This window comes from Lynx rufus, unplaced genomic scaffold, assembly GCF_022079265.1.
Source record: "Lynx rufus isolate CCGP_SWC_20201006 ecotype Redwood Valley unplaced genomic scaffold, mLynRuf1.p SCAF_22, whole genome shotgun sequence".
In the NCBI taxonomy this organism is placed as follows: Eukaryota; Metazoa; Chordata; class Mammalia; order Carnivora; family Felidae; genus Lynx; species Lynx rufus.
In genome coordinates, this window is record NW_025814837.1 from 22,142,052 (window position 1) to 22,152,276 (window position 10,225).

The 10,225-nt window shown below is 36.0% G+C and overlaps 1 pseudogene; it reads left to right on the forward strand.

The window, feature by feature from the left end:
• Positions 1-9,530: 9,530 nt before the first annotated feature.
• LOC124517595 (6-pyruvoyl tetrahydrobiopterin synthase-like) lies at positions 9,531-9,971 on the forward strand (annotated as a pseudogene).
• Positions 9,972-10,225: the final 254 nt, after the last annotated feature.

Here is a 10,225-nt window from a genome sequence, read left to right on the forward strand (position 1 = left end):
GAAGCGAAATGTCATCCCATGGGCACCAAAAGTGCACTCACTACCCACTACCACTTTGCTGCTTTAAATTCTGTTGCCATTAATTTATGCTATTACCCCTTCTGTATGAACTTAACTTTATCCTTCTCAACCCAACTAGCACTGTTAGAGCCATTTTAGGATGTTATGATCCTAAGGTTGTTTGCTACCAGAGTATAACCTAGCCATTCCAAACTGATACACTCTCTCAGAGAAAAGACCACGTAATGTATTCCTTTTGCATGTGAAACTATTCTGAAGGACCTACACCACTGAACTGTGAACAGCTGCCAAGTCTGTCACGTCTTCCAAATAAACTCTGCCAATCAATGGAGCAGTAAATGTCACAGTTAAATCACCCTCATTCCAGCACTAGCATTATTATCCCCAACTCAGACAGTGAAGGCTTGGATTACTTCTTAAATATTCCCAAAAGTTCAACAAAGGACTTAAGATTTGAATACAGCTCTCCTAATTTCCCAAAGAGTAGACTACACCTCTGCCTGCTGTTTTGTATGCCTCAAAATATGATCCACACTCTTCTACTCTCCTCCTCCTCCATCCTCAAGCTTCTCTTCAATCAGTGAAAGCCCTTGCAAAAGTTTTTATCTTTTATTATTTCAATTTTATTTGAAAGAAAACTCCCAAAAATGTAGAAATATATTTTCTGGGTTTTGTGAGAGCTGCTTTGGACATCGTATAACAAAAAGTGTTCAGCATTATTACACACACTTCCCAATTTAGTACACAATCAATTATAATCCAAACTCTTAAACATGGAATCAGAGACTGAAAAAAATAAAGGAATACAACAAAGAATTATGTCGTCATTTGTGCTCATATAGATAAATCTGTTCAACATGGAATAGTATTTCTTCATGGTTTTTGCCATTGTATGATTTTAAGAGCTTTGTGGATTAATAATACAAAAAATCCTGTTTTCAATTTACTTCATAATTAAAATTCTCTATTTAATTTTTTTTCAAACCTACTAAACCCAGCAAATGGAAAACTTTGTGCACTGAAGCTGAATGAAACCATTGCATTGAAGGTCACATTTAGAACTTTGAACCTGCAATTGTTGAATGTTTCTTTCACTCTAAAAATACTGTGATCAGTAGAAGAATCTGAACATTGTCATTTGAATGACAATCATTATTCTACCTGGCAAATTATGTAAATTTCTGTGGATTGGCAACCAAGGTCAACAGCTTCTTTGCACAATTAGAGAATAAAAATTAAACCTCAACATTTCAGCATTTTTTTTTCCACGTTTTTATTTATTTCTGGGACAGAGAGAGACAGAGCATGAACGGGGGAGGGGCAGAGAGAGAGGGAGACACAGAATCGGAAACAGGCTCCAGGCTCTGAGCCATCAGCCCAGAGCCTGACACGGGGCTCGAACTCACGGACCGCGAGATCGTGACCTGGCTGAAGTCGGACGCTTAACCGACTGCGCCACCCAGGCGCCCCAACATTTCAGCATTTTAGAGAGAAAGATAATTTTTAAAACTTCATGTAATATGCTTTCAAGTTTAGAAAAATGTACATATAGAAACTGTAAAAACTCAATGAATTTGAAATACCCATTTCTTTCTTAAAGAGAATTCACCACATTTCTTTGAGGATTTTATATTAAAGCATTACTTTCAGTCTTTTCATAAAATCTAGGAAAACCTTAATTCCAATTGGAAACTATTCTTCATTCTACTGTCATTCACTTAAAAAGAAATGATGACTTAAAATGGTATTTGCTTTTGTTTATATAAATAAACAATGCTTCTAAGTAACTTCTTGCTCTTTTAAAGTTTGTATTTCATTTCATATATTGTTTTTCTTCTCCGATATTGCTATTTACACTTATCTCATTTTTATAGTACATTATATCCTATAGTACAGTTTAGAAATCTGTAATTATCATTATTAGAAGAGGTTGGGTTTTTTAAACCACTTCCTATTATACCCTGCAATCAACACACTTATTTTTCAAGTTCTTTTTAGCACTCCTAACCAAAAACAATAATAACATTTGAAATGAAGTGATCCTCCTTTATTAATGTTATTTGTGATAATCAGTTAACACTCAGTTTGAATGTCATAATTGATTTTATATTCCACATATCTTATGTTTTACAGTAGATTCAAGCTCAGCATATATTTTTTCTATACTGAGTAAACCAGAAAGAATTAGAAAATTCGCTAAAACACTGATTATTGGACATTAGCCGTAACAAAATAGTCTCCATATAGTTAGGCTTCCTTATTCAAGTTTTCCATTTTTTCATTTTTAGTCCTGACTCATGATTAATTACAACAGCCTAATAAAGAATGGAATCTGCAGTGAGTCATATAGAACCAGGGAGCTCTAGAGAAAATAGAGTGTATTCCACATCTATAAGGGTTCTTTGATGATATCAAATATTGCCAAGTAATATTACTGAATTAATGCCACAACAACATACAAACTATCAGTAAAAGCCATCAATATATATCAAAAATCTAAACTAAGGTTTACTCATGTGTATCTGTGTGGGTCTGTACGTGATGTCTGGGTGGTGTGTGTGTATATATGCGCATGGTGTCTGTGTGTATATGCATATGTGATGTCTAAAAGTGTGTATGGGTACATGATATGTGTTTGTATGGTGTCTGTGTGTCTGTATGTATGTGTGATGTCTGTATGGTGTGTGTGTGTGTGTGGTGGGTGGGTCTGTGTGGGTGTGGGTGTATACTAGGAGACACATCTAGGGGAACAAAGAAACAGAAATGAGAGGGAAATGAAAAGAAGATGGATGGTAGTAAGCCAAAAACCATTTTCTTTCTTTCAGAGCTGATCTGTCCCATGGGATCAAGACATAGGAAAATAGACATTTCACAATCAGTCCATATAACTCATGAAAGGGTTCTGATAATGAATAAAGCTCCAGAACCCCAATCTGGGGCAGCCCTCATATCCCCACTTAAGACTGCATAGTCATAGGTTATTTTTAGTGTTTTGATTTTTTTAATTTAATTTTGTAGCGATGTGTTATGAGAAGGTATAGATGACAGAAGGATTGGAGTCTTTAAAAGCAGAAACCCTGCTGAGTATAAACAAAAAGGAATTCTGTCTGTATGTTGTAGCTCTCTGTGACTAAAAAAAAAATCAGCAGCAAGGGCATAAATTTCAGGAGACGAGAAGGAGGTTTGCTACTAAACTGCCTTGATCAACTTTGAAAATAATATTTTATGTGACAGGGAAGTGTCCTCTCCTCCCCACCCCCATCTGAGGATTTATTAATGGCTCTCCCCAAGAGACCAGCTGGAAGCAAAGCCAGAAGGTACAGGAATTGTCCCTGGCTATTATCTATCAAAGCTTTTTCTTACAGCAATAGCTATAAACTGGCAGATGTGGAGCGAAATAAATTCAATTCATATTTTTTTCCCCTTACCTCCATATCCCTCTAAGGAAAATATCCTGTGTGTCAATAAATCTAAGCCGGAAAATGTCCTATTGTTTCATCAATCTCCAATGAATAAATCCAAATAGAGCAAAAAAACCCTAATTTCATGAACACTTACCCCTACACTGTCCCAGGGACCTGCCCTGGAGGACCTTCAAAGAGGAATGTGACAGTGTTTCCATCTTTGGGCTGAAGTAAAGTGAAGTAGGTCAAGGGTGTTTGGAATGTTCTATCCTTAAGGAGCACACTCCTGCACTCCATAGACTGCTTGTACAGCATTCATATGACAATGGGGCTGCAGGGCGCCACTCCTCAAAACTGAACCTATGGTCCTTAATCTTCTTTCCCAAAAGCTCTGACTGCCTTACCAAAGATTACTTAGGTCTACTTGATATTTTCTATGGAAACAAAATATAAAGAGGGAACACAAAGGCGGAAAGTTATATAATTTGAAAACTCATTTTGTTTCCTCAACCTTCTAAGTATGACCACCAAGAATAAATTTGAGTTGGGAAAATAATAACAAAGAAAATTTTATTGAATATGTGGGAGGACAGGGGAAGAGAGAAAGAACTTAAGTCTAAAAAAAATATATATATAATCATCTCTTCAAATACATCTATTAAAGATTCTAAACACAGAAAAGAAATATACACCATGACCCCTTATTTTTTTTAATATTTAATATTTACATGCTCCATAAGCTTGATTCTATAATGTGAAATTTGAGGAAGGAATTACACCTGACAGTGTTCATAATATACAGATTATATTGTTAACAAAGTATTACCGAAAATAGAAAATCTTACTATGAAATTGTTAAGCTGTTAGAATATAGATCACTGTATTGGACATTTTTTTAAAAAAAACTATAATGCAGAGCTTTAAAAGATATGAGGTATATAGGAAAAGGCTTCGATTGAGACAAAGTCACTTTTGAGGCAATAAAATGAGAATCTTCCAAAAGAGATATTCTTGATATAAGAAAGGAAATAAAGGACCGGACAGAACATAACAGAGAAAATGGCAAGATGCAGAATTACAAAGCACAGCATAAAGTTGGGTAAATCACTAAGAAAAAAATGGGAAAGAAAACTGAAGTTGGTGAAGAAATGAGAGAGTAAAAACATTTTTAAATAACTTTTATTAAAAAAGAGAAAAAGATGGGGCGCCTGGGTGGCGCAGTGGGTTAAGCGTCCGACTTCAGCCAGGTCACGATCTCGCGGTCCGGGAGTTCGAGCCCCGCGTCAGGCTCTGGGCTGATGGCTCAGAGCCTGGAGCCTGTTTCCAATTCTGTGTCTCCCTCTCTCTCTGCCCCTCCCCCGTTCATGCTCTGTCTCTCTCTGTCCCAAAAATAAATAAACGTTGAAAAAAAAAATTAAAAAAAAAATAAAAAAGAAAAAGAAGAAAAAGAAAGGTAGAATGGTACCAAAAAAGTCAGAGAAATAAAATAAGTTAAATTTTACATGGAAAGAGAGGTGTGATTATCCTTATAGTTAATTTTTCCTAATTACAATATCAAACATCCCTTGGGAAAAATCTAGAAAATGCATCAAAGCAAACAGAAGAAAAATTGATATTCATAATCTCACAATCCAAAGCCAAATGTTATGAATACTCTAGTGCATTTCCTTCTATGTTTTAAATGCATTTTATATAGTTGTGAAACTATCACATTTAAATTTGTATTCCACTTTTATCCCTTAACACATTACTAGAAATGCTACACAAATATTTTTGTTATATAATATTTATTATATAGATATACCACAATTTTATTATCATTTTTCTATATGGGGTTTTCGTGTAGTTTTCAGTTTTTCAGCACTATAAACTAGAGTTCCAAAAGCATTTATGCATCAGCTTTTAAATCTATATTTGGGGACATCTGAGTGGCTCAGTCAGTTAAGCGCCGACTCTTGGTTTCGGCTCAGGTCATGATCTTACAGTTGGTGAGTTCAAGCCCCGCATTCAGCACTGTGCTGACAGTGCGAAGCCTGCTTGGGATATTCTCTCTCTCTCTCTCTTTCTCTCTCTCTCTCTCTCTCTCTCCCTCTTTCTGTCCCTCCCCCACTTATGCTATCTTTGTCTTTCCCAAAAATAAATAAATAAACTTTGAAATAGGTAAATCTATATTTGGATTTTTTCTTTTTTTACTGATAAAACGGGCAAAGTAGTTGACACACATGTCTTCAAAGAAGACATACAGTTGGCCAACAGGTATATGAAAAGATGCTCAACATCACTAGCCATCAGGGAAATGAAAAGCGAAACCACAATGAGATCACCTCACCCCAGGGAAAGGGACAATAGAGATCCTCTGCGGTGGGACACCAAGCAGAGTCAAAGTCGGGAATACAATATTGAAGGAGGACTAAAGGAATATCATACTGAAGGAGGCTGAATGTTGAAATCCCAAACCTCTTCCCTGACTTGGATCACAGAACACTGGCAGGAGAGATCTTTATTTGCAAAATCTGACCAAAAGACAACAGACAAACTAAAGATATTGATATTTGAGCATATCCTCCATGAAATAACTAAATCAGCTCAGGTTATTATAAAGTTCACAGGCAACAAGCTCTGTACATGCAGTCAGCTTCTTAGTGGACCACATTTAATATTAATCCACAGACAAGGACCAATAGACATAGGCAAAACGTCTCTACATTTTTGGAGAAAAATAAAACAAAGACAGATAAAGGAACTTAAAGGAAAATAGAGATCATTCAAGAGAAAGAACATTTTTTTATTTTAAAAATTTTTTTAATGTTTATTAATTTTTGAGAGAGAGAGACAGCAAGTGAGCAGGAGAGGGGCAGAGAGAGAGGGAGACAAGAATCCAAAGCAGGCTCCAGCCTCTGAGCTGTTAGCACAGAGCCTGATGTGGGACTCAAACCCACAAACTGTGAGATCATGACCTGAGCCAAAGTCGGAGGTTTAACTGACTGAGCCATTCAGGTGCCACGAAAAAGAACATTTTTTTAAACTATAACGTTAGCATTCTCACAAAGAAATAAGATTTTGCACCAATAAAGCATGAATATAATACTGCAGAGAAGAAACTTACAGAAAACAAAAAAGTGCTTTTACTGTTTAAATAGTCATAGAAATGAAAAACTCAACCAAATGACTAGATGAAACAATGAAAATGTTTCCAACAAAGTAGAATCAAAAAGACAAAGGTATGAAAATAAGAAAGAAAAGATAGGAAAGTTAGAGGCTAAGTCCAAGAGGTTCAGCATCACAATAAAAGAGTTCCAAAAACAAAACAAAAAAAAAAAGAGAAAACAAAATTTTCCAAAACTGAAGGATACATTTTCACATTGAAAGAATCCATGAGACCACAGAATAGTGTATAAAAATAGACCTACTCTAAGGCACATCATCAGGAAATATCAGAAGTAAGTCGGAAATTAATCTTAAAACTTCCAGAAATAAAATCAAATTATACACAAAGGATCAAGAATCAAATTGGGTCACACTTTCTCAATAGAAACTCTGGAAGCTGGAAGAAATGCGTTCAAAATTATGATATAAATTATTTATATATTTATATATTTATAATCTAGAATTATATATCCAACCCAAATATCAATTAAAGATGAATTGAGAATAAAGGATTTTCAAACATATATTAAAAATTTGTCTCCCACTTACTTCTATTCAAAAGGCTGCTGGATGAGTAAACCAAGAAAGATGAAGGCATGGGACTTTGGGAAAAGTGAGCCAATTAACAAAGATGTGGAAAGAATCCCTATAATGAGAGAGATGAGTGAGTTAAGATACCAGCTTTGTAGGGGCGCCTGGGTGGCTCAGTTGGTTAAGCGTCCGACTTCAGTTCAGGTCACGATCTCGCAATCCGTGAGTTCGAGACGGGGCTCTGGGCTGATGGTTCAGAGCCTGTAGCCTGCTTCGGATTCTGTGTCTTCCTCTCTCTCTGCCCCTCCCCCGTTCATGCTCTGTCTCTCTCTGTCTCAAAAATAAATAAAACGTTAAAAAAAATTAAAAAAAAAAAAGATACCAGCTTTGTAGAGGCCTAAAGAACAACCAGTCTAGACAACAGTAAGGTGAAAGCTCCAGTTGGGAATGATTTAGGATAGACGATAGCATTGGAAGCACCAGGAATCCATCTCCCCACCCTGATAAAAAATATACTGTCAGAATCTGTGTGATATAACTATTTTGGAACTCTGGAGTCTATTGAAGGCTTGCCACTTCCAGGGAAAGGCTTGTACTGTAAAGTGCAGTTAATTTCAGCCAATTTCAGCTCTTAGCACTGCAGCAGCCACCCAGTCCTCATGTTTCAGTTCCATGGTAGGCAGCCATGCACCTGCTCCTGAAGCAGCTTGCACATAGCTTGTAGGAGACAGGATGGGCAATAAAGACTCTGTCCTCCAAATATCAGGAATCTATATTCATTATTATTGATTCTACAGAAATAAAAGAATTATAACAGTATTATGAACAGTTGTACATCAACAAGTTGGATAACCTGGATGAAATAAAGAAATTCCTAGAAACAGAAAATCGCCCAAGACCAAATCACAAAGATAGAAAAACAAAATAGTTCTATAGCCAGTAAAAGATTGACTCAATAATCAAAAATTTCCTGACAAAGAACAACCTTGGATAGGATGGATTCACTGGTGAATTCTACCACACATTGAGTAAGCTAACACCATTCACGAATTAACACCAATCAAATAAATAGCTGAGAAAGACTGAAGAGGTGAGAAAACTACCTCATTCATTTTATGGGGCCACTGCTATTCTAATAACAAAGTCAAAGACACCATGAGAAAAGAAAACTACAGACCAATATCTTTTGTGGACACTGATGCGAAATTCCTCAGCAAAATACTAGCAAACTGAATTAATTCACTAGCACATTAGAAAGATTATACACCATGACCAAGTGGGATTTATTCCTGGAATGCAAGGAGAGTTCAATGTAAAAATTGATCATTATAATACACCATATTAACAGAATGAAGCAAAAACTCAATGATCATCTCAACTGATGCAGAAAAATCATTTGACAAAATTCAGCACAACTTCAAGATAAAAAACACTCAACATCTAAAAATAGAAGTAAACGACCTCAAGATAACAAAACATACTAAAGGTCATATATGAGAAACCCATAGCAAACATCATATTCAATGATAAAAGACTGAAAGCTTTTCCTCTAAGATCAGGAGCAATGCAAGAATGCCCACTTTTACCACTTCTAGCCATAGAAATTAGGCAAGAAAGAAATAAAAGGCATCCAAATTGGAAATGAAGAAGTAAAATTATCTTTATTTACAGATGATATGATCTTACATATAGAAAACCCTAAAGATTCCACACACCAAAAAATTGCTAGAATAATCAAATTCAGCAAAGTAGCAGGATACAAAGTCAACATGCAAAAATTAGTTGCAGTTGTATACAATAAGCAATGAACAAAATGGAAAATAAATTAAGAAAGAATCTAGGGGCACCTGGGTGGCTTAGTTGGTTAAGCATCCGACTTCAGCTCAGTTCATAATCTCAGTTTGTGTGTTTGAGCCCCATGTCAGGCTCTGAGCTGTCAGCACAGCTGCTTCAGATTCTGTGTCTCCCTCTCTCTTTGGCCCTCTGCCACTTTCACTCTGTCTCTCTCTCTCTCTCTCTCAAAAATAAATAAACATTAAAAACAATTCTTTTTTTTTTAAAGGAAGCAATCTATTCACAATAGCATCAAAAAGAATAAAATACTGTGTCTCCTGGCTGGCTCAATTGGTAGAGCATACAACTCTCGATCTCAGGGTCATGAGTTTGAGCCCCACATTGGGCATAGAAATCACTTAATACATACATACATACATACATACATACATACATACATACATACGTACATACACTGGAAGATTACCCTTTTAGGGGGTGTCTGTCCGAGTCAGTAGAGCATGCTACTCTTGATCTCAGAGTTGTGAGTTCTGGCCTCATGTTGGGTGTAGAGATTAAAATAATTTAAAAATCTTGAAAAAAAGAAACTTCTTGAGGTTAAAAAAAAAAGGATAAAATACTGGAGGAGAGGCGATGAGTGCAGCAGCCACATTTGGTATCTGCCAGGCACAAGTGTCCTGCCTGGTCTCTTCCAGCACAACCCACTAGCATGACAGCAAAACTCTGAGTAACCAAGAAAACTTTAAACTGGTAAATGCCACAATCCCAAAGCCATGGACACATATAAAGTTGTGGTGACTGTACATAGAGAGACTGATCCTGTTACAGGAATGGTTATGAATTTGACCAACCTCAAAGGGTATATGGAGGAGACAGTTATGAAGCCCCTTGATCATAATAATCTGGATTTGTATGTGCCATACTTTGCAGATGTTGTAAACATGACAGAAAATATAGCTGTAGATATCTGGGAAAACCTCCAGAAATCTCTTCCCCTGGTGGGGGGGGGGGGTTCTTTATTAAGTAATAGTATATGAGACTGACAATAATACTGTAGTCTATAAAGAAGAATAGCTTTTAAGAGTTAATACTGTAGAAAGATTAATTTCTTTCCATATTTGAAAAAAGGTCTTTATCCCCTTGGACTATTAAGAAGTCATCACATAATTGTTATACCTCCACATTGTGTTCTGGAGTGATTGATGTATTGAAATCATTGTGAATTCAAATCTATTTTAAAGCCAAACTAGTAAAACAAACAAAAAAAATGAATAAATACTCAGGAATTAACCAAGGAGGTAAAGGACTTTCACAACAAAAACTATAAA